Here is a 26203-nt window from a genome sequence, read left to right on the forward strand (position 1 = left end):
TGATTTCATAACTTTTTCATAGATTTTTTGTTTTATCAGAAGGATTACCAGCGAAAACCAAACATTATTAGTAATAGCAAATTTGGAATATAGCTGCTCTTACACCAATGACCCAGCTTTCTTAGTTAGACTACAATGGACTGTTATTACTTAGTTCAACTTCAGTACCAGTAAAAGCAATATATTATTAGCACCTGAAAATGTGGATTAAAGCTGTTTTGTGCCAGTGACTCAGCTTCCCTAGTTAGAATTCAGTGGAATGATGAGACTATCAATATTATCTTATTTTAGCATACGATGCTTTATTATTAAGAGTGGCTTGGAACCAATTTCTACCAGTAAACCCGGAAGGATTATTAATTATTATTACTCCCAAGGATTATTAGTGTCATTTGATCTGTTTTTTTGTGTCTGTATCATTGTAATGTTTTTCCTCATGTACAGCACTTTGGTTGCCTTGTTGCTGAAAAGCGCTATATAAATAAACTTGACTTGACTTATGTGCAGAGATTTCTCCAGATTCTCTGAATGTGTTGATGATATTATGGACTGTGGATGATGAAATCACTATATTTCTTGCAATTGTATTCACAAACGTTGTTCCTGAACTGTTGGGCTATTTGTAATTTGTGAAACCTTTGCTTTGCTTGTGAAAGACAAAAAAGGGAATTTATAATTATTTTCATTCAACCAAAAGTTTGTTTCTCATAAGCAAATACACAGGCATCTCACAAAAGAAACGATAATACTTAAAAAATTATCAGTTTTTTTTTTGTTGTTTTTTTGTTATTTTATTTTATCAAAAAAAGCCATGGAAAATATTTCTCAGTAATTAGTTGAAAAGCCTTTATTGGTATTACAGCAATAAAACAATTTTAATAATTGTTTACAAGCTTTTTTACATTTCTTCAGTGGTATTTTGACCATTTATGTCAGTTTCAGGTCTTTAAGGTTGGAAGGCCTCTTGGCCCATTCTTTTTTTTTTTACTCAGTCCACAGATAATCTAATCTGCCTGGACCACACCCAAATATTAATATTACTTCCAGTTAGTTGAAACATGTTGGTCACCTTTTAACTCTAAATTTGTCATGGTGTTAGATATGTTTGGGCCTAACTGTATGTTTAGTTACATTTTTAATCAGAGTTAATCAGAATTACAGTTACCTTTATTTTAACTGATGGAAAAAGTTTATCTTCTTACAAGTGCTGCAACTGCCAGGCACCAACAACAACAAAGAAAATCAACAGCATTTTTCCTAAATTTGGGCCCGAATGCACAAATTGTCTATGTTTCTTTTTAGCTTCTCATGGCAAGGGTTATCTGCAACACATATTTGTTTTGTTAGTCTTTACAGGAAACCCGCTTTTGCAAACACTGGTATCCCCAGCTGCATGGCTGTGATAGCTTTAGTAAGTGAAAATAGCTTGCAGTTTTTGTGACACTGATGTTGGTGCCAGTAATGAATGGTGTGCACAATGCCTGTCAGAAATGTGCAGAAGAACAACACTGGCAGAGACAGAAAGGCACCTTATTTAGCTGTAGATTTATTAACTAAACCTTACTCTTATTAGCATGTACATCAACAAAGATGGTTAGATAAACTGCTACTTATACATAAATACTTTTTTAAGATGTTCAGAAACTCACACAAACACAGGTCTACCTACTGTTTAAAAGTTCACTGTCAAACTCTTGCACACCATGTTAAACTCAAATGGTCATAATCTGGGACACAGTTTTTGATGCATTTCGATTGCTGTGTTGATTACACAGAGGAAGTCAGAGAAGAGGAAAATGATGGGAGTCAACAACGCGTGGAACATCGATGTGTCCAACCACCACTGTCTAAGTGGAATCGACTTCTGCTCATTTCCCAAATTACGCATATCTGACAGGCCCAACGCTACAGGGGCTACAGGAAGCACAGGGACACAGAGAGAGGTTCTCTCTCACACATATGCTCTCTCCGTTTCTCCATTTCTCCGCAGGGAATCAATGATGTCGGCTTAATTATTGGGTGAATTTAATCAGCAGCACAGCAGTACATACTGGCTTGTGACCCTGTAGCTGTCAGGAAGTCATCTGGTTTCAAGCACTTAGTGGCTGAATACCACCACAGTAATTAAAGGTACAACAATTTAATTGCTACAAAGGTGTAGAAGTAGCCAAAAATTGCCTCTGCTTTGTTGAAGCTCTGTTCTAAGGTATTCATGTACAGGTTTTAGAGAACCACTGCTCACATGAATTGTTTCTGTAATAAATAGCTCACAAAAGTACAGAATCCCTTTGACCTAGTTAGAAGTAAATATGAATGCATACTGTCAGAATTGTTCACCTAAAATTAGTTCATTACAAGACCTAGCATACTGGTATACATTGTGTACTAGTAAAGTTGTTAATATAAGAAATAGATTACTGTGTAGTATGGTACCATGCTTCTAAGGTCTAAGCTCCATTCACTCCTTTACAATTTATATAACCTTACTGCTATGCAATCTAAGAACCAATACATTTATTTTATTTGCTTCAAATTATGTTTTTATTACATTACTGGAAGAACTTTGTGTCACTTTGTGTTTGTAAATTTAAAGTTAGCTTCTTTCACATCCAAAAGAAAACGTACAAGTTGTGGTTTAAACGCATCTACGCATCTCTGGTTTAAGAACCAGAAAAAAAACATGACTTCTTTTTAAAAATGCTTGCCTTATGATTTTTTTAGAATATTTTTGATTTTAGGATTAAGAAGACCTTCAACCAAATGATCACAGAAGGGAGCAAAACACCGGGAAATAAAGTAGCTGTGTTTTAGAAAGGATAAGAAGTTCTCGCAGTATGTTTACATAATTTTATTACAAAAATAATGAATGGTGCCTCCTATACCACAAGTAATATTCTGTTTAGATAGTTATAAGTTATACCATGTGCATATCAACCTATAACTACTCTGTTCTGCATATTAAGTGGAAAATCCAATCTTTTAGAAAACATATTCTCTGAAACTATGCAAATGAAATAACTGAAGCAGTTATAATGGCTTAGGGAGCAATAAGAATGAGAATAGCTATTTGTATGAGCTATGGACAATATTACGTTAATGACACCATTCTGCTAAATGCCAGACAGATGGATACTGAATTCAAAGAGACAAATAGGTGTTTAGGGTTTTATTCCCTCATGCAATGTAATGAGGTCTGACAGTCAGTAAAATGGTGAGGGGCAAACATGTTTCTTTAAACAAGTAATTTTATGTAAAAAAAAAAAGAAAATGTTGAAATAAATAAATAAAATAAAAAAACTTCAAAATGGTTTTATTATTAAGTTACAAGGTATTGTAGTGGCCATTTACAGTATTTTAAAGAAAAACACAACATATGTTCATACCAAGGCTTAAAATGTACAACATAATAATTCCTACACATAAAATATTGGTATCTATCAAATTTCTGTATCGTTATTTTGATTTATAAAACCTGACCAAAAAAGGACAAAAAAAACCTCTAAATTTATAAGTAGTATTCAAGTGCTAACAGCACAAAATTTTGCCAGTCTGCTCTATAGAGTAACACTGGGAATCCAAAGTCTCATACTTATTTTTGGATTCACAATTTAATGAGCACTACATGTATAAAGGATTGGGATTATGAAAAGTCACATTTGAGCCTTCAAACAATGAAGTTTTGATAATATTACTGGGCCAATATATTTGATGCATGGTATTAATTAATCAATGCATAACTTGCAAAGATCAGATGGATCTCTGCGAAAGACAGAGCAAAATGTTTATAATTATTTGTTTATCACACAGGTTGTTTAAATTACCCCTGAATAATTTCCATGAAATCAAATGAGCTTTTAAACTTTACCATGCTGGCCTTCCATTTAGTGAATGGCACATGCCACAGACGCAGAAAGCTATTAAAACACAGAAGTGCACAACCAGCTGAAACTTCCAAACTTGACCCCCCCAACACCAACAAGGTCTGCAGTGTCATTTCTGTCCCTGGATGTCGTTCCTGAGAACATAAGTGCAGACATAAACTGTGTGAAACAGGAAGATAACAGCTGGTTAATTATTGGTTTGGGTAGAGCCTGCAGTCAGTAGATTAACAGACATGCCGTGCATGGCTTGCCAGGTACACTTTTAAAACAGTGATGCCTTGATAAGAGTGAGTGCTCCTTTAAGGTTCAAACCATGATTGCCTGTGTTTTTGAAGAATGGAAATACTTCCAATCAGCCAAATTTGTTTTTCTTGAAATAGTGGGATTAGAAGCCTTAGTTCACACAGCTGACTGGCAGTGTGCAGCAACAGTTGGGAAAGGGGCAGGGATGTGTTACTTCATCAGCTGAAGAACACTCTAGCACCAGTGAGTATCATGGAAAAATCTAGAGGTTTTGAAACCTTAGCTTTTAAAAACCTTGGTATCTCTTAATACTGGTAACCAGCCCATGAATAGCCATTACTATTTTTTATTTTGCCATTAGTCAATAGGAGATGCCAATGTTTTGAAGGAGAACTTGACAACAGAAAATCATCAGTTGGTGGAATATGTGAACTGGTCATTTTAGTTGGATCTCAAGTGAAAAAATTATTTTCTCTGACAGCCCTGTATGTAAAATACAGAAACATCTGGGTGATGTGTAGTTTGCTTGAACAGACTTTGAACAAAATTTGGACTTCTAGACCAAGTTTGGACTTTCCTCAAAAGATTTCAAAAACATCTTTGGCTGCGAATCCACACTGTGCATGCTCTTCTCTTCTCTTCTCTTCTCTTCTCTTCTCTTCTCTTTTCTTTTCTTTTCTTTTCTTTTCTTTTCTTTTCTTCTCTCCTCTTCTCTTTTCTTCTCTTTTCTTTTCTTCTCGTCTCTTCTCTTCTCTTCTCTTCTCTTCTCTTCTCTTTTCTTTTCTTTTCTTCTCTTTTCTTCTCGTCTCTTCTCTTCTCTTTTCTTTTCTTTTCTTTTCTTTTCTTCTCTCCTCTTCTCTTTTCTTCTCGTCTCTTCTCTTCTCGTGCCACACTGACACACTGGATGATGTACTTAAACATCAAAAAGACATCTTTTACTCACTCCAGCCAGACTTTGTGTCTTCCTCTCTCTCTGAGAATAAAAGCAGCCAGGTTTTCTGCCACGATAACTTGAGGAAGATATTTTTATTCCGACTTGACAGTTTTGTTTTCAGGCTGCCAGTTTGACATGGTAATTAGGGGCGGAGAGGAGACATGTCATGTACACCTTCTCGGTGAAAACATTGCAAGTATCGAATATTTTAGGGTAAAATCTGTTTGTAGTCCATACAACAAGTATTTGAACTGATTGTGGCCTTTTATCCCTGTGTCCAAATCCCTTTCTAGCTACAGTATTCAGATATAGTTGAGGTAATATATTCTGCAAAACGTTATGTTTTAAACTGTATTTTCTTTTGTACAAGAAGATTATGCAATTGGAAAAATCTCTTTAAATGCAAATTCAAATCATTCACAGAACACAATGAACCTGTATTGAGGAATAATTAATGTATTCAGGCCAGATTTTGGGGGACTATTTCCCTTCTGTGAAATGGTCCCCCAAAGGGGAAGCCATTTAAATATGTTTTAATGATGATTCATTCTTCTAGTCTGGATTGTACTCACATAAACACCTGTATGAGATCAGTTAGTATAACCAAAATGATGTTTTTTACCAAATGCCATAATAATGAGCTTGAGAAATATTTTTACTATGCTTTTACTCTTTTTAGTAAGATAATGATTTTTTTTTTTTTTGCTTTTTAAGTTTATGATGTATTAATTGACAACATATTCAGTTAATTGGGGCCACGCCTGCTGGTGTACTTAAGCAAGCATCCCAAAGGCACTAGTTCCTTTTGTGACATCCAGTGAAAATGAAAATAAATCAGTTAAAATACCAGGAAGATAATTGTGGAATTTCCAAATGCCTGAAGGTGCCACATTCAGTATGTGGAAGTTTTAAAAAAAGAGAAAGTCCAGTCATTTTTCAGTTTAGGAGAGACAGACTCTGTCCCAGAGCATTTTCATGTAAAAATGTGTAAATCAACCTCAGAACAAAAGAATAAGACCTTGTGAATATGCTGACTGAAGCCTGTTAGAGAAGCACAGAGGAAGCCATTGCACCACAAGCACAATAAACAGCCAGATTACAGTAGGCAAATGCCCTCAGGGACCAAGAGCTTCAATTTTATAGACATGTTCTGTGGTCAGACTAAACTAAAACTGAAGTCTTTGGCCATAATTATCATTGTTACATTTGTATAAAAAAGCAGAGCTTCCCAGCCTCAGAACACCAACCTAACTGTGAAGAACAGAGGTGGCACAATTATGTTGTGGGAATGTTTTGCTCCAAGAGCCACCGAAGCACTTCACAAAATAAATGGTATCTTAAAATACCGAAAATACTGACATCAGCCTGTAGCTTAAAGCTTGAGCAAAATTGGCCCTACCAAATTGACAGTTACCCAAAGCATACAACCAATGTTTTTAAAAATGGCTCAAAGACGATAAAGTCAATGTTTTGACGTAACCATCAAAAAGCCACATAGAAAATTTGTGTACAGAGCTGAAAAGTTGTGTCCAAACAAAGTGGTCTCACTACACCAGTGATCTCAGGAGTGGGACAAAGTCCAGCAAACTATTGTGAAATGCTTGCTCTTTGAAAATTACTAAAACTTTTTAAAACATTTTCTATAATTTTTCTGGCATTGAGCAAATATAATAACTTAAGTAATCCTAACTGATCTAACACACATATGCCTTTTGCTTTTATGTCAGACAGTGAGGAAAAAAAAGTCTTCTTTAAAGTGTATATACAGTACAGTTTTAACTGTATCAAGCCACAATATCAAAAGTCTGCTTTTGCTTCTGTGCTTCAGCAGCACAGCTGTAACATGGGCAAGCCATAGCTGTTTTACCCTTCAGCCAAAGGTGTCTCTCGAGTCATTGTGTTTGTATATCTGAACATCCTTCACAGGCTGCCTGGAGGGGGCTCTTGCCGGAACTTGAGGCTTTTTATTTCACAGTATGGGACTAAAGGGAAGCAGCACAGAGGTCATCTGAAACACTCCCCTCTCCCTAAGGATATCCGTGCAGCAATGTGCTTATAGATATCACAAGACACATGCACTGTCACTGACACAAAGTCTATGCACAAACACCGCCACTTGACGACAGCACGGAGCGGTAAATATCGTTCGCAGAAAAGGCTGAAAGAGACGGAAGACCTTTAAGGATTATTTCTGGGACTGAAAATGAGACAGGAGGAGAACGGGAACAGACAAAAAACTTATGGCAGGAGGGGGATGTGAGGAAGGAAAGTGACAGGCAAATGAGAAAGTGAGAAAGGTGGACAAGGGAGATAAAATATCACCAAACGCTAAGTAGCTGCTGAAGTGGAAGAATTCCAGTATAGATTCAAGCAGTTTAGCTAATGAGGATCATTAACAGGGCCTCCCCCAGTTACTCTAAATGCTACAGAGGATAGGAAGATGCAGGAATGAAAATAAAACCTTACTAGTATATCCCAACAGGATTTATAAGGATGGCATTTGTAGAGAAAAAAAAATCTGGCAAATTCTAACTGGAGAAAGAACTTCAGATTACAACACCACAAGCCAAGCACAACACTTCACATGTAGACTCGTCTGAACTCTGAACTCTCTCAATTCTGTTTGAAGCACTCTGGCAAAGGAAGAAATTTATATGTCTATTTAACAGATTGAAAGTAAAGATCAAGGTGAACACGTCTCTAAGGCACTGTGTAATATAAATCAGAGGCTTATCAGTTCCACTGTGTTGTCCCATGTGAGAAATTCGCCTTTCAGGTACAGGATGGAAAGAACAGAAGAAAGATCTCCACTCCACTCAACTGTAAAGCTCTCCATCTTGCCCACATTATTTCAAGTGGGCAGTTCACAGTTCTCCCCGCGTTTTATGATCCTATCAGCTTTTCCATTTTTGCTATCTTCGCTTACTGTTTAACACACTGTAAAACAAAAACTACCACAAGGCCTGAAAAACCCAATACTCGCTTCATGTCCCACCTCTATAAATCCACTGTGCTAGGACTGCAATTATTTTAATACACTTCCGACAGCTCAGTCGATAGAGTGGTCAAAGCAGATGGCATCAACATTTTGAAAATATAAACGTCTTTTACTGATGTTCCTGCATATAGCAGGGAGCTACTGTCTTGGACATCCTCATATTGATTCTTGTTTTACCCACACAGCACTGTCACTCTACACCATTCACCAGCTGCATATGGGAAATTTACAACACACCAGTCAATCAGACATCCCATTCTCAGCGAATCCTGCAAAGTTGCTGTTCTATTAACACTTTTGTCTGTTTTTTTTCCAAATTTGAAGAAACGCCTGCACACACTGGCCTCTTTCTAAAGCAGCACAGTCAGATGAGTGTCTTGATAAGATGAACATAATTTGTACAATCATCCCGTCTCCTGCTGGTGAATTGGACCCCTGTAAAGTGCTGTGTGGCTGAACGATTAACACAGGAAGAGAGATGTGAAGCTGAATGTTTTATTGTCTCAAGGATTTATTTGAGCAATCTAAATTAGTCATTAATTAGAACACACTACGAGCATGATTTTTAGGATCAGGACCTTCATTTATGTCAATGGTTTCCAATACCAAATCCTGTCAATTTGAATTCGCAGTGAACAAAATTATCTGCAAAGGTTTTCTGAGTTATGGTGTGTGTGGTATCCATGAATAAACTCTATATCTAGATATATTAGGCATTTTTTATTAGGTAACATGGGTAAAATAAAGAGCTTTGGGCTGATTCTCAATTTCTCTTTTTACACTGATGCCTCCCATTCTCAATTTGAAATTACAAATTTCCACTATGAAATGAGAAACTTATTTAAGAACCATCATCAGATGATCACTTTAACATAAGCAGACCTAACATCAAAATATCAATTTGGAGTGTCAGGCAAACTTATTCGTAACACTTTTTACATTTTGTTACATTATTTACAACCAGTTGGTGAATTTATATGATGGAGTAATACAAATTAGCACATAATAGTGAATTGGAAGGAAAATGATACATGGTTTTGAACATTTTTAAAAAATCAAAACTCTGAAAACTGTGGTATATTTCTATTCATCCCTCCTTGAGTGTTGTACTAGCCCTACATAACTAGAAACGTGAAGTATTTCACAGTCACATTGGACAGAGAGTACCTATGAACAACAGTTTTCTAGCTTTACCACAGGTTTTCAATTGTATTTAGGTCTGGACCTTGATTGGATCATTCTGGCACATGGTTTGATTTAAACCATTGCATTGTACCTTTGGTTGTATGTTTGGTGCTGTTGCCCTGGAGGAAGGTGAAGGCTCCCAGTGATGCTATCTATTCAGATTAAAAGTACCTTTTGAAAATAATAACCTTTAAGCAGGTATTAGACAGGGCTGCACGGTGGTGCAGTTGGTAGCACTGTTGCATTGCAGCAAGAAGGTCCTGGGTTCAATTCCTGTCTGGGGGTCTTTCTGCATGGAGTTTGCATGTTCTCCCCGTGCATGTGTGGGTTCTCACCGTGTACTCCGGCTTCCTCCCACAGTCCAAAGACATGCCTGTTAGGTTGATTGGTCTCTCTAAATTGCCCTTAGGTGTATGAATGAGTGTGTGCATGGTTTTTTGTGTGTTGCCCTGTGATGGACTGGCGACCTGTCCAGGGTGTGCCCCACCTCTCACCCATAGGCTGCTAGAGATGGGCACCGGCTTCCCCGCAACCCTCTATGGAATAAGCAGTAGAAAATGACTGACAGGTATTAGACATACTTTTCATTATGACCACATCTCTGTATTAAAATGTTTTTTATTGTCTGATGTAATATTAAAATCCTAAATGTTGCCTGCTGTAAGCAGAAAATCATCATAATTACCAGAAATAAAGGCATGAAAACCTGAGTCTGTGTGTAAATAATTTATACAGTACAGACCAAACGTTTGGACACACCTTCTCGTTCAAAGACTTGTCTTTATTTTCATGAATATGAATATTGTAGCTTCACACTGAAAGCATCAAAACTATGTATTAACACGTGGAGTTATATACTGAACAAAAAAGTGTGAAACAACTGAAAATATGTCTTATATTCTAGGTTCTTCAAAGTAGCCACCTTTTGCTTTGATTACTGCTCCGCACACTCTTGACATTCTGTTGATAAGCTTCAAGAGGTAGTCACCTGAAATGGTTTTCACTTCACAGGTGTGCCGGTGCAAAGAGAATTGGGTGGTGGACGAAGGTGGCGGACGAAGGTGGAGACCTCAGCGGCCCGATCCCCGGATGCTTAGGCTGGCTCTAGTGACGTGGAATGTCACCTCACTGGGGGGGAAGGAGCCTGAGCTTGTGCGGGAGGTCGAGAGATATTGACTAGAAATAGGCACCAGGACACCCTAGGCAGGAGGTCGATGATCGACTTTGTTGTCATATCATCAGACCTTCGGCCGCTCCGACACTCGGGTGAAGAGAGGGGCTGAGCTGTCCACTGATCACTACCTGGTGGTGAGTTGGATCCGCTGGAGGAAGCAAAGGCGGACAGACTTGGCAGGCCCAAGCGCATAGTGAGGGTCTGCTGGGAACACCTGGCGGAGCCCTCAGCCAGGGATGTATTCAACTCCCACCTCCGGGAGAGCTTTGACCAGGTTCCGAGGGATGTTGGAGACATAGAGTCCGAGTGGCCCATGTTCTCCGCATTTATTGTCGATGCTGCTGCCCGTAGCTGCGGCCGTAAGGTCTGCGGTGCCTGTTGCTGCGGCAATCCCAGAACCCGGTGGTGGACACTGGCAGTAAGGGATGCTGTCAAGCTGAAGAAGGAGTCCTATCGGCTGTGGTTGGCTTGTGGCACTCCTGAGGCGGCTGACGGGTACCGTGAGGCCAAGCGTGCTGCAGCCCGGGTTGTGGCAGAGGCAGAAACTCGGGCCTGGAAGGAGTTTGGTGAGGCCATGGAGAAGGACTACCGGTTGGCCTCGAAGCGATTCGGGCAAACCGTCCAGCGCCTCAGGAGGGGGAAGCAGTGCTTCGCCAACACTGTTTATAGTGGGGGTGGGAGGCTGCTGACCTCGACTGAGGACATTATCGGGCGGTGGAAGGAGTACTTCGAGGATCTCCTCAATCCTGCCATCACGCATTCCGTAGTGGAAACAGAGGCTGGGGACTCGGGGTTGGACTCTTTCACCAAGGCTGAAGTCACCGAGGTGGTTAAAAAGCTCCGCGGTGACAAGGCTTCGGGGGTGGATGAGATCCGCTCTGAGTACCTCAAGTCTCTGGATGTTGTTGGGCTATCATGGTTGACACGCCTCTTCAACATTGCGTGGCGGTCGGGGACAGTGCCTCTGGACTGGTAGACTGGGGTGGTGGTCCCCCTTCATAAGAAGGAACCGGAGGGTGTGTTCCAACTACAGGGGGATCACACTCCTCAGCCTCCCTGGTAAGGCCTACGCCAGGGTATTGGAGAGGAGAGTCCGGCCGATAGTCGAACCTCGGCTTCAGGAGGAGCAGTGTGGTTTTCGTCCCGGCCGTGGAACACTTGACCAGCTCTATACCCTCTACAGGGTGCTCGAGGGTTCATGGGAGTTTGCCCAACCGGTTCACATGTGTTTTGTGGACCTGGAGAAGGCATTCGACTGTGTCCCTTGTGATGCCTTCTCCAGGTCCAGGAGTATTGGAATCGGGGGCCCTTTATTAGGGGCCATCCAGTCCCTGTACGAGCGGAGCAGGAGTTTGGTCCGCATTGCCGGCACTAAGTCGGACCTGTTCCCAGTGCATGTTGGACTCCGGCAGGGCTGCCCTTTGTCACCGGTCCTGTTCATAACTTTTATGGACAGGATTTCTAGATGCAGCCAAGGGCCGGAGGGGGTCTGGTTTGGGGGGACCAGTGGATTTCGTCTCTTCTTTTTGCAGATGACGTGGTCCTGCTGGCCCCCTCTAGCCAAGACCTACAGCATGCACTGTGGCGGTTTGCAGCCGAGTGTGAAGCGGCTGGGATGAAGATCAGCTCCTCCAAGTCCAAGGCCATGATACTCAACCGGAAAAGGGTAGCCTGTCCTTTTCAGGTTGGAGGGGTGTTCCTGCCTCAAGTGGAGCAGTTTAAGTATCTAGGGGTCTTGTTCATGAGTGGGGGAAAAATGGAGCGGGAGATCGACAGACGGATCGGTGCGGCTGCCGCAGTAATGGGGGCACTGTGCCAGTCCATTGTGGTGAAGAGAGAGCTGAGCCGAAAAGCAAAGCTCTCAATTTACCGGTCGGTCTACATTCCTACCCTCACCTATGGCCATGAACTTTGGGTCATGACCGAAAGAACAAGATCCTGGATACAAGCGGCTGAAATGAGCTTCCTCCGTAGGGTGGCCGGGCACTCCCTTAGAGATAGGTGAGGAGCTCGGCCATCCGGGAGGGGCTCGGGCATCTATACCGGATGCCTCCTGGACGCCTTCCTCGTGGATGCTATTTCATCCGGTTTGTGTTTAGTTGGACCATCATTTATTTTTCAACAGGACAATGACCCTAAACACACCTCCAGGTTGTGTAAGGGCTATTTGACCAAGAAGGAGAGTGATGGGGTGCTGCGCCAGATGACCTGGCCTCCACAGTCACCGGACCTAAATCCAATCGAGATGGTTTGGGGTGAGCTGGACCGCAGAGTGAAGGCAAAAGGGCCAACAAGTGCTAAGCATCTCTGGGAACTCCTTCAAGGCTGTTGGAAAACCATTTCAGGTGACTACCTCTTGAAGTTCATCAACAGAATGCCAAGAGTGTGCGGAGCAGTAATCAAAGCGCAAAAGGTGGCTACTTTGAAGAACCTAGAATATAAGACATATTTTCAGTTGTTTCACACTTTTTTGTTCAGTATATAATTCCACGTGTTAATTCATAGTTTTGATGCTTTCAGTGTGAAAACTACAATATTCATAGTCATGAAAATAAAGAAAACTCTTTGAATGAGAAGGTGTGTCCAAACCTTTGGTCTGTACTGTATATCATTTCACTTAGTGAACTGAATTACTGAAATAAATGACATACAGTCATTAAATATGACTGTATGTCAATATGCATCTAAAGACTGTAATGTTGCAGTAGTTTTAAAAAATATATTATCTGTTGATCGTACAATACAAATATAACAGTACCATTTTACCATGTTTTTGTTTTATTTTAATTTAACTTCAGCTGTTGGTGAAACGGTTTAACACAGAGAAACGTTAGTAAATGTTTTGAGAAAGACAGAAAAAACACATTTTGACAACACCCTTCAGAATTGCCTTCCTTTGTATTTTAGCATGTTGATAATGTCAACATTATTGGTGCTCACTGTCCTGGGCAGTGTAGTCATAATACTAAATACACAATGTAAAATTAAATCTCAAATCAGAAAGGCTTTAACATATAAAGTTGTGCAACTATCATTAAGTTATGTTAAGAAATGAAAGTGCTGTACTAAAGGTATTACAGTAAATTATCTGTCATGATGAAAAACGATGATCTTTGATAAATTGGCTAAAATAAAGCTGTGTAAATTGACAGTTTTGGCAAAAATATAGACAGCTAGGCTCAAATTCCATTCAAAAATAGTTTATTAATCCCAAAGGGAAATTAAATGTTGTAGGCAATATACAGGTTTCTTCAAAGAGCCGCTGTAGATGCTGATGGCTGTGGAAAGGAAGGATCGCCTGTAGCAGTCTGTCTCAAAGCAGATCTGAAGAAGCTTCTGGCTGAAGACACTGTTGTTGTACAAAATCCCAGGAAGAGGATGCTCAGGGTTCTCCATAATGTTTCTCATTTTATGAAGAATCCTTCTTTGCACAATGATCTCCAGAGGTTCCAGGGGAGGCCTCAGAATAGAGCTAGCCTTCTTTATTAGCTTGTTGACCTTTTTTAAGTCCCTGGCTCTGATGCTGCTACCCCAACACATGATTTCAGAAGAGATCACACTCTCCACAACAGATTTATGGAAGATAAGCAGCATCTTGCTGCAAACACCGAAGGTCCTAAGCTTCCTCAAGAATTACAGTCTGGTCTGTCCCTTCTTGTAGACAGCTTTACAGTTGCATCTCCACTCTAGTCTGTTGTCCAGGTGAACACCAAGGTATTTACTCCTACACCCCCTACACTTCTTCTCCCTTGATGGAAATAGTGTTTGACCTAGTCCTGTTTCTCTTAAAATCTACAATCATCTCGTTTGTTGTATTTAAATTCAACATGAGATTATTGTTTCCACACCATGCCACAAAGCGGTCCACCAGCTCCCTGTACTCAGCTTCTTGCCCATCTCTGATCCACCCCACAACTGCAGAATCATCTGAGTATTTCTGCAGATGACACGAGTCTGTCTTGTACTGGAAGTCTGAGGTGTACAGAGTAAAAAGGAATGGGGAGAGTACAGTCCCCTGTGGTGCTCCTGTGCTGCTGACTACCTGGTTAGACACACAACCCTTCAGTCTCAGAAACTGTGGTCTGTTTGTTAGGTAGTCTTTGATCCAGGAGATTGTGGAAGCCTACACCTGAGCCTTCTTCAGTTTCTGACAAAGCAAATAAGATGCACATATTTTTTTTTCCTGTCTGTCAAAGTTAGGAGACATCTTTTCAGAATCCCCTATGGTGAGGCAAAAGGTATATCTGTTTTGTAGTACAAATAAGGATGTAGCGATACATCCAGCTCACAAGATAAAACAATATATGTTTTCAGGAAACATGTAGTTTGGGGGTTGGCTGTGTTTAGAAGAGTAGTTTTCTGGCAATGATCCCGTTGTGACTTCACTTTTATCTTTCTTTAATACTTGCCGATATTCCCTTTCAGCCGGTCCCTTAACTCTAAGTAGCTTACTGATCTACATCGGTGTATGAGTGTGTTTGCATTTGTGAGTCTGACTGGGTGAATGAGACTGATGGTGTAAAGGCCAGAGCTGCTTGGTTCCTGAATCATCTGGGTTAAACATTTGAAACCTCGAACTGTTTCAGGAATCATGATTCTGAGGTCTCTACTGACAAATATCCTTTGAATGCTACTACATAAGTCAAAATAGCGTGCTAGCATGAAACACTAGCGGACTCACCAGAATCATTAAAAACTAAGCTGATTTGGTTGATTCAGTTACTTAAGTTAGAACTAAGCAGATTTTGTTTTTATTCAGTTGCCTACAAAGGGTGTCACTAAACACAGCAGATAACAGAAAATCCCAGATAAAGTGGAAGATGACGAGCGAGCCATTTTTATGGATTTGAGATAGCAACAACTGTTACAGTGCACAAAACAAACCATGACACCACAGGATGCAAAAACTTGTTTTGTCAAGAACGCACACAGTGGATCTGAAAAGCGAACACACTGTTGTTAAAATGCCACATAAAACAAACTGGGACTATGATAAAGATATTTACTTTTACCTTAAATTTGACATATACCCTGCAGGCTTGAAAAAAAATATATATATGTTAGAGAGTAAATGTACAATGGTGCAAAACCTGGATGCATTTGCATGCCCTCCGGTAAACTTATACTTTGAAGCAACTTTTGATTCAGTTTCAACGTTCAGTTTTCTTGAGTTCACACCTACCATCAATAACAGAAAATATGACTTGCCTGAAATTAAATTCAGCTGGTCTTTTGGGTTTTGTTCATTTGCATCCTTAAGCTTAGGCCATTTTTGTCAAAAAGGTTGAAATATTTTAAAAGCATCTCACTGTACAACGGTATCAGTCAGGAGAATGGTACAAGAAGATTCATGAAAGGACCATGGCACAGAGAAGACCGAAATCAGGAATGTGTAAATACTTAGCGCAATAGTGGAATAACAAAAACTGTCAGTTTCTCTAAAATGTACTAAATGGAAACAGAAGCCTTTTTTCTTCCAAAGGCCTCGCTAAAATCTCAGACAAACCTTGTTGAAAGTTATTGTCATGATTCCAGCCCTTCAGCTCACCTTGACTGTGCTGATTACTCATTGCCTTCACCTGCACTGGGCTGCTCCTATTTAATCAGCTGCTCGTCACCAGCTCAGTGCGAGATCGTCTGTTGCCTCTGTCACAGCTTTCAAGCCTTGATTCATGTTTCAAGAGAGTTTTTTCTGGTTATCTGATCCTGCCTGTTTTTTGACCACAGATTTCTGCCTTGTCCTTCTGCTGTTCGGAAAAGTCCTGACCTCACGTTGCTGAAACCTGCCTGTCTCTGACTCTGTCTCTGGATTACTGGACTATCCCTGCCTGAAACCCTCCAGTGCTTTACCTTGGATTGTCTCCCGCTTCTGCATCTGGTTGGTGGAAATATTCTCTGTCTCCTGTTTGTTCCTGGAACCCCCAAGACCTCCTGTTGTCCACTTCCCCTTCCTCCCCGGCTGGATTTCTATTCCCTGATAAACCTCCATTCCTGTCCTTCCTGTCTGACCCCTTCAGTGGAACCTCTTCTACCCAATTATTATTTTATTTTTTTATATTAAAACTTTTGGTTAACCATTCTCTTGTCTGGCTGCGTTTTGGGTTCTGGTTGAGTTGCATCATCGTTACAGTACAATCTCGCCAGTATGAACCCACAGCCGAATCCCGATTGGTGTTCTAAAGTAGAGGGGGCTATTACTGGCCTAGAAAGAAATGTCCAGGAGCTTTTACGGGGACTTTCTGCTCTTAAAATCACCCAGGTCCAAGCTAGTTCCTCAGTTGCTCAACCACTCCCCTCTACTGTTACTCCGACGGCTAACGCAAGCAACGAGCCTAAGCTTCCCCCCCCTGAGCGTTTTAATGGGGATCCTGAACAATGCAGACCTTTTTTGACCCAGTGTTCCCTGCTATTTGAACTCCAGCCCACTGCCTTTCCTTCGGAACGGGCCAAGGTGGCCTATACAATCTCTCTACTGTCTGGTAAAGCTAAGCTTTGGGGAACTTCTGAGTGGGAGAATGATGCTGACTGCTGTGACTCATTTATAGAGATGAAGAGGGTTTTTGATCCTATTCGACCTGAGAGAGAGGCTGCCAGGAGACTGTTCTCTCTCAGACAGTGCTCTCGACCTGTTACTGACTACATTATCAATTTCCATGCCTTGAAGTCTAGTTGTTTTTGGAATAATGAAGCCCTGTTTGACGTTTTTTACCAGGGTCTGTCAGATGATATCAAGGATGAAATTGCTACTCGTGACCCTCCCAAGACCCTCGAGGCCTTAGAAAGGCTGGCCACACGGATTGACCAACGCTTTCGTGAACGTAAGAGGGAGAGGTCATCATCTAACTATCAAAGACGAGTCTCAACCGTCCAGGTCAGTTCAAGCACTATGCCCCAAGTCTTCACTCCTCCTCCTGTTAACACTGAGGAGCCCATGCAACTGGGCAGGACCAGACTCTCCACTGAAAAGAGGGATAGGAGATTCAGGAATCAACTATGTTTTTATTGTGGAGAGAGGAATCATCGGGCCTTTGACTGTCCGTTAAAAGGGCAGGCTCAGTAAAGTTCGGGAGGTCTTTGCTGAGCCCTATCCTCAGGTCTCAGAACCCTCCCCATAATCGGTGCACCATCAGATTTCCCGACTCTCCTGAAAATAAGGAGGTACCTGTTTTCATTGACTCTGGGGCTAATGCTAACTTTATTGATGTCAGCCTAGCTCATAAGCTTGCACTGGAGTTGGAACTTCTAGAGAGACCACGTGAGATTTTTGCTATTGATGGGCATCTCATTGATCAAGTAACTCGCTGCACTAAGCCTGTTTCTGTACTCATTTCAGGAAACCACCACGACAGGATCATGTTTCTGCTAACCAGGTCTCCAGAGATTCCTGTGATTCTGGGACGCCCCTGGCTCATCGAACACAGTCCAGTCATCAACTGGCTCACTGGTGAGGTTCAGTCTTGGGGGCCATCATGCTCTACTAATTGTTTGAGGGAAGCCCCTATCATGACATCTCCCCGTGAGATCAACCTTGTTTATCCAGACTTGTCTAAGGTCCCTAAGATTTATCATGATTTGTGTGAGGTATTTAACAAATCTAAGGCCACTTCTCTACCACCCCATAGAGAGTACGACTGTGCCATTGACCTTCTCCCTGGTACTACCCCTCCTCGAGGCAGAATCTATTCCATTACAGGTCTTGAGAGAGAGGCAATGGAGGAATACATTTCTGACGCCCTCAAGGCAGGACTTATCAGAAAGTCTTCTTCTCCTGCAGGTGCAGGATTCTTCTTTGTTGGCAAGAAGGATGGTTCACTTAGACCATGCATCGATTATCGAGGTCTAAACGAAATTACAGTTAAGAACAGATACCCTCTACCTCTCATGACTTCTGCTTTTGAGCTCCTTCAAGGTAGTACTGTCTTCACCAAACTGGATCTGCGTAATGCCTACCATCTGGTCCGCATAAGAGAAGGAGACGAATGGAAGACAGCTTTTAAAACCCCTTCAGGTCATTATGAATACTTGGTCATGCCTTTCGGGCTCACCAATGCCCCAGCCGTCTTCCAGGCATTAATTAATGATGTTTTAAGGGACATGCTAAACAGATTTGTTTTTGTATACCTTGATGACATCTTAATTTTTTCAAAGGACCTTTCTACCCATATCAAACATGTTCGTGAGGTTCTTCTCAGGCTTCTCCAAAATAAACTATTTGTTAAGGCCGAGAAATGTTCATTCCATCAATCATCTGTATCCTTTCTGGGCTTTGTCATAGCTCCTGGCAGAATTCACATGGACCCCTCAAAGGTGGCTGCTGTCCTGGAGTGGCCTGACCCATCCAGTTTGAAGGAACTTCAACGTTTTCTTGGGTTTGCCAATTTTTACCGCCGTTTTATCAAGGGTTATAGTTCTGTGGCCACCCCTCTTTATCAACTCACTTCTATAAAGACTCAGTTCAAATGGTCCTCAGAAGCCAAACAGGCCTTTGACAAACTAAAACGTCTCTTTACTTCTGCTCCTATTCTGCGTTTTCCAGATTCATCGAACCCTTTTGTTGTGGAGGTTGATGCCTTGGAGACTGGGGTTGGCGCTGTCCTGTCGCAAAGGTTTTCAGACGATGCTAGGTTACATCCTTGTGCTTTTTTTTCTCGCCGGCTTTCGACCTCCGAGAGAAACTATGATGTTGGGAACAGAGAACTATTGGCTATCAAACTAGCATTAGAGGAATGGAGGCACTGGCTTGAGGGATCCACACATCCTTTTACTGTGTGGACAGACCATAAGAACCTGGAATATCTCAAATCTGCCAAGAGACTTAACCCACGCCAGGCTAGATGGTCACTATTTTTTAGTAGATTTAACTTCACCCTAGCCTATAGACCTGGCAGCAAGAACATCAAGCCTGATGCACTTTCTAGACTTCATCAGTTTTCTGTCTGTCCTTCTGATTCTGCTGATCACGACTACATCCTTTCCCACAAGACCAGGCTAGCTCTTACCAGTATCAAAAGCCTGCTCAAGAGGAGTCATCAGAGAGAACCACCTCCTGTTCAGTGTCCTAAGGGACTTCTGTATGTTCCTGAGGAAATGGTGTCTAAAGTCCTTCAGTTCTGTCATGGCTCTAAACGTTTCTGTCACCCAGGTATTACTAGGACCCTGGCAGTGGTCCAGTCAGGTTTCTGGTGGCCCACACTCAGAAAGGACACGTGAGAGTTTGTGTCAGCATGTACCACCTGCTCCAGAGTTAAGCCCTCAAGACGCCCTCCAGCCGGTCTACTAAGGCCTCTTCCTATTCCACACCGACCATGGTCCCACATCTCTATGGATTTTGTCACCGGCCTACCTCCTTCTCATGGTAACACTGTACTCCTCACTGTGGTTGACAGATTTTCCAAGATGACCCACCTCATTCCTCTCCGCAAGTTACCCTCAGCTCCTGTACTCGCTGATGTAATAACCCGAGAGGTGTTTAGACTTCATGGCATTCCCCGTAACATTGTTTCAGATAGAGGACCTCAGTTCATTTCCCGTTTCTGGGGTGAGTTTTGCACCCATCTTGGCATTGACGTCAGCCTTTCTTCAGGTTTCCATCCTCAGACGGACGGCCAGACAGAAAGGATGAATCAGGAAGTTGAGACCAAATTACACATCCTATGCATGGATGCTCCCAGTCGCTGGTCACAGAATTTACCATGGGTGGAGTACGCCATCAATGGATTACCATCAAGTGCCACAGGTCTGTCACCATTTCATGTTGTTTATGGCTATCAACCGCCTATTCTCTCTGTTCAGGAAGAGGTTATCCAGGTTCCTGCTGCCCATTTAACAGCACGTCGTTGTCTCAGAGTCTGGAGAAAGGCCAGAGCATCTCTCTGCAAGACCTCAGCTGTCTAGGCCCGTAATGCCAACCGTCACAGATCCCAAGCTCCAAGATACCTGGTGGGTCAGAAGGTCTGGTTATCCACTAAGGATTTACCCATCAAGGTAGAGAATCGCAAGTTGGCACCCCGTTTTGTGGGTCCTTTTCCTATTGCCAAGGTCATTAACCCACTAGCTGTGCGTCTCAGCCTACCTTCTTCATTACGTGTGCACCCCACTTTCCATGTCTCCAAGGTCAAACCTGTAAGGTCATCCAGGTTTTGCCCTCCTTCCAGACCCCCTCCACCCCCCCGACTCATAGATGGAGCCCCTGTCTTCACTGTAAAACGCTTGCTACGTTCCCGACGTTGGGGCCGTGGCATCCAATACCTGGTGGACTGGAAGGGCTATGGTCCTGAGGAGAGGTCTTGGATACCTTCTCGCCTGATCCTGGATAAGGGCCTTATGCGCGATTTTCATCGCCAACATCCGGACCAGCCCAGAGGGGGTGATGTCATGATTCCAGCCCTTCAGCTCACCTTGACTGTGCTGATTACTCATTGCCTTCACCTGCACTGGGCTGCTCCTATTTAATCAGCTGCTCGTCACCAGCTCAGTGCGAGATCGTCTGTTGCCTCTGTCACAGCTTTCAAGCCTTGATTCATGTTTCAAGAGTTTTTTCTGGTTATCTGATCCTGCCTGTTTTTTGACCACAGATTTCTGCCTTGTCCTTCTGCTGTTCGGAAAAGTCCTGACCTCACGTTGCTGAAACCTGCCTGTCTCTGACTCTGTCTCTGGATTACTGGACTATCCCTGCCTGAAACCCTCCAGTGCTTTACCTTGGATTGTCTCCCGCTTCTGCATCTGGTTGGTGGAAATATTCTCTGTCTCCTGTTTGTTCCTGGAACCCCCAAGACCTCCTGTTGTCCACTTCCCCTTCCTCCCCGGCTGGATTTCTATTCCCTGATAAACCTCCATTCCTGTCCTTCCTGTCTGACCGCTTCAGTGGAACCTCTTCTACCCAATTATTATTATTTTTTTTTATATTAAAACTTTTGGTTAACCATTCTCTTGTCTGGCTGCGTTTTGGGTTCTGGTTGAGTTGCATCATCGTTACAGTTATGGTCAGACTGGAACTTTTGAACCTCAATTCCAAGTGTATGTTTGGCACAGAAACAGCATTGTACATTACCAAAAGAATACCATATATAGAGAGAAATGTGGTGGTAGCAGGATCATGATCTGGGTTAACTTTTCCTCATTTGGAATAAAGTGTTTTGTTAAGATGGCTGACATTATAAACCGCTCGAAATAACAAAAAACATTCAACACCCATCAAGAAGGTTGGAGACAGGGAGGGATTTTATTTTTAGGCATACCAGTGAGTCTACATCAGAAAAAAATGGCTTAGCCAGAGAAAAATAAAACATTTAGGATGATGAAGTCAAATTATAGAACATAATCCATAAGAAAATCCGTGCAATGACCTGAAGAGGGGACAAGAGATTTCCTCACAGACTTGGAAAAAAATGAAATAAAAAGGGGTATTGGGCAAATACACACCTTGCCAAGTCATGGTGTGGGATGCTGTTAGACTCCTGCCAAAGAAGAATGATTGCTTAAACTGAACTAAAAGGTGACTTACCAAAGTAGTTGTTTAAGGGTGTGCACTTCTTATCCATTCAGGTTATTGGTGCTTTTTTTTTAAATATATTTTTTCCCTTTAACAGACTGTTTTTTCCTTTACTTGAATTTACATGTTTACTATAAACCGTTCATTATAAGTTTTACAGAGCAAGTTTTGAGTCATACAAATTGATCTGGTCATTCTTCCTTCTTAATTTGAACCAGTTTTCAAATGAGATTTGAGGACATCTTTCTTACATAAACCAGCCAGTAGAAGAATCCAACAGTTAACCTAATTAAATTTAAGGCAAAGCTGATTAAATTATTTCCCAATATACTGCAATAATATGGTGATGAACACAAATAATCTTGCATGAAAATTTACTTGACATCCATATCTTGCACGCCCATATGTTGCATGAGCTGGATTATTCCACGTGTGACATCTAATGGAGTGAATTGTAAGTGAAGGAAAGAAGATAAGCAGCACAGAGCAAGTAAACAAAAAGATGGAAGGAAAACGACAGAGAGGCAAAGTTCACATTTGTTCAGACAAATGCCCGTGTCTTGCTCCCTCACCTTGAAAACATAAATCAAACCAGCCTGTTCAGGATTCAGCACACAGGCTGACAATAATGGTGAAACAGGCTACAGACATGATTTTTAGAAATATGAACCAACAAAAAAAGATCTCCCTAATTTAAATTCTATACTTAATCATAATCATTGTTTTATGTTGATTGCTGTTGTAGTACAGCAGCAGTAATCTAATTGGTAAATAAGTACACTTGTGTGCCAGATATTAGTGTTTAAGCCGCAAAGAGGAACCAATAGTTAAAGATTTCTATGTCTGTTTTCTCTCCACCCATGTGTTTAAATCTGCACATTATCTGATGGATGCCGCCGTCGATAATTACAGCTGGATATGTGCACGTTTAACTGTCTTCCTAACAATAAGTAATGACCGTATAGCTTAGCTAACACAATTAACACCGGCGCGAGGAGAAAATAGAATTCCCATCAAAATAAAGCATTATGTAAATTATTAATTACAACACAGACAATTGCAATCTTGTTCGGCTGCCCATTGGCACCGAAATAAATGGGAGTTGGGAACAGAGAGGAGAGAGAACGGCTGAGATAGTCCTGACAAGTAGGGAGTGTGAGAAATGTTTTACTAATACCACCTGCTCCTGCAATAATTTACTAAAACCATTTGCAATTCAAAGACTGAAGCACAGCCTCTTATCTAAGCTGACTCTGAACAAACGCAAACCAGAATGAGGGTAAGACTTCAGCAAATATTTGTATAGATTTCCATTTGTTCTACTCTGTAGGCTGTCAAAATAACGTGTTTTCATAAGTTAAACATAGAATTAAAAAAGAAACATTTGATATCCAGACATGAAACTTAATTTCAAAAACTTTACAGAAGGTAAAATGGTAAAATGCACCAGGGAGATATTTAGACTTTAAAATAAACTTTTTCTTTGACCTCCTATTCTTTCTTTAGTAAGGGAAAGACTTTAGAAGCACATTGAACAAAGATATGTGTGATAATAAAAATCAGTGGAAAGATTTGAACAGGGAAAGAGGCAGTGAGGTGAAGAAAATACAGAGAAACAGTCCAGTGCAATCACAATGAGAAAGAGTGGAAAAAAGAGTGAATGATCTCTCACATTTTGTGTTTCAGTTTAATGGCACTGGTCTCACATGGGAGAGAGGAAAAACCAAGCTTTGTGTGAGAAATGAAAACCTCAAGCCTTCCCATTCATAAGCATCATACCACCCTGAAAAAAAGCATCAGAAATCAACTGATCAGTCTCTGCCTCTACATGAAATTATGGTTTTCTCTCTGCTTGTGTTCCTATTTTTCACCACATCTGCCTTTTTTCCTCTCAGTCTGTCTTCCTCCAGACAGGTCCAGTGCTGAATGCATCACTTCTGCTTTCAATATTGTGCTATTTATTACCTAACTGAATTGGATCCCCAACCTGTTCTCCTGTTCTGACCATGGACAATATGTCTGTCGGACTTTGACAAATTAAACCAGCTCGATATATAGCAATAACCTTCACAGCAAACATGGGTTGCGGGAAGGGGGGTTTTACAAAGGCAGAGGAACAGAGACTGAAAGAAGAATGGAGACACATACAGATGGATGATGGGTTATATCCAACAGGGCACAGTATTCCCAACCCCAATTCAATGTATGTACATACACACCAAGTTTCTAAATGCCATCAAGTGAGTTTAGTTGAAACCCGCTTAATTATCTGAGCTGAAATGACTTTCTCCAATCGTCTGCAAGCTTTATTATCAGCATCAAAAAAGTACAGCACAAGAGAAATTTAACAAATAACATCATCCCTGCTTGGAAAAAGATAATTCATATGTTATGTTTAAAATGGAGGCAACTGGGATCAGACGGAAACTTCAGTAAAGACCAAAAATATTCAAACTCATTATAGATTTAAGTTAAAACTCATCTTTTAATTTTACCAAAACGTTTCCTCTGATTGGAAGTAATATTAGCATTTTGGAGTCCTAGTGACTATATGGAGAGGGCAAAAGGTTAAGGTGATGACAAAGAGTCCATCCAACCTCAAAGACTTGGAGCTCATCCCCAAAGATACATCCTTCCAGTGGAAACATTCAAAAAGCTGGTCACCAATTATGAGAAGCGTTTAACTGCTATAATTATGATAAAGTTTTTTGCAATCAATCAGAAGGGCATAAATCATTTTCAATATGCCATTTTCTCACAAAATGTTTAAAAAAATAGATATATTATTTATTTGTAAACCTGACACCTTGTGTGTCTCTTCCGATAAGAAGAAAACCTCCTGGGTGGATGAAAATAATGCAAATCCAAATCTGCGAAGGTAAAGAAATATTCGAGCTCAACAGTTTCTTTTACACAAAACAAGTCAACTCAACCCAGAATGTAGAGCCATCTGTATAATATATATATATATATATATATATATATATATATATATATATATAACATGGCTGTTTGTTTTTGGGTTTTTTTGTGAATTTATATATATTGCTAGTGTCATGCCACTAACGTCATTTCAAACTAGTACAATACATATCCATAATATCAAAAATAATGCCAGAAATATTTAAACTTACAGGGAAAGCCGCCTATTAAACCAGTGGCTTTCAACAAATTCATTTTTTCAAATTCAAATTCAACCAATCCATTTTTTCCCTTATTAAATCGTTCAAGGGGTGCTACTATTTAGACACATTTCCCTGGGTTTCTGACAGCACACTTGAACCACACGGGCAAACAAAATATGCTCTCAACAGCCCAACAATAGAGGGTCGTTAGGCAACTATTGTTGTAATTTCCTCTGCTTAGCCAGATAACGGCTTGATTGATGCCGAGCGTCCCTAGATCATCACCTGCCCTAGACGATGACTGTAAATCTGGCACAAATTAAAACTGAGATGATGCAGCAACTTCAAAAGGCTGATAAATGTACAAAACTGTGCACCAGTGAGGATCCGAGATCAGCAAACATGCACTTACCACAAAGTAGCTCACACGTGCAGATCAGACTTTGCTTCATTTAAAAAATAAAAGCTTAAGTCAACTCACCTGCCCGGAGCTTTATGATGGACTCAGTTTTCTCCTCTTGTTCTCTTTAATTTTTTTGGTGGCGCTGAGTAGACTTTCTGCAGGTGGTGCTCAGCCGTCTTGTGCAGCTCCACGTAAGAGCATCGATCTCTCGGCCAAGTGGGATGAGTCCCTGCTGCCTCCACGAGACTCAGATGTGCTCTCCCCTCTCTGCCGTTCACACACGCAGCCTCACACAGATGCAGAGGAAAATATGAGGATGGGCAGCCTTCTTCTCTCTCTCTTTCCCTCCCCCTCTCTCAACCCCTCTTTCTCTCCAGCGAGCTGAAGATGCTCTCACTCTGGCTGCCAGTTACTACGATGCCCCCTCCAGCTTTCCCCTCACTCTGTCACTCTGTTTTTGCTGAGTTGAACTGCATGCTATCTCACCATCTGCTTTTTTTGCTCTTTCTCAATTGATTCCTCTAGCTTTCCCCTCTCAGAATTGATCTATGTATCACTCTCTTTGCTTGTGCAGCCTCTAGTGGCCATGCTGCTCGGAGGGTCCGAAAATATATATCTATGCATATATATATATATATATATATATATATATAGAAACACCATGCATTGCTATGAGAGTCACATCTGATTCAGTAGATTCTCATTTTCAGTCTTCTGATAGTTAGAATGAACCCATTAATTGTATTGCAAATAGAAAATCAGAAAAAAA

General features: G+C 41.2%; 1 protein-coding gene across 1 annotated transcript in view; it reads right to left on the bottom strand.

The window, feature by feature from the left end:
- The window catches only part of tnr (tenascin R (restrictin, janusin)), a 285913-nt gene extending 260130 nt beyond the window's left edge, over positions 1-25783 (bottom strand). The window contains exon 1 of the mRNA XM_047369054.1: positions 25513-25783. The gene's annotated coding sequence lies outside the window, so the exon portion shown is untranslated. The remainder of the gene's footprint in view (positions 1-25512) is intronic.
- Between the last annotated feature and the right edge of the window lie 420 nt (positions 25784-26203).

This window comes from Girardinichthys multiradiatus, chromosome 6 (genome assembly GCF_021462225.1).
Source record: "Girardinichthys multiradiatus isolate DD_20200921_A chromosome 6, DD_fGirMul_XY1, whole genome shotgun sequence".
Classification (NCBI taxonomy): Eukaryota; Metazoa; Chordata; class Actinopteri; order Cyprinodontiformes; family Goodeidae; genus Girardinichthys; species Girardinichthys multiradiatus.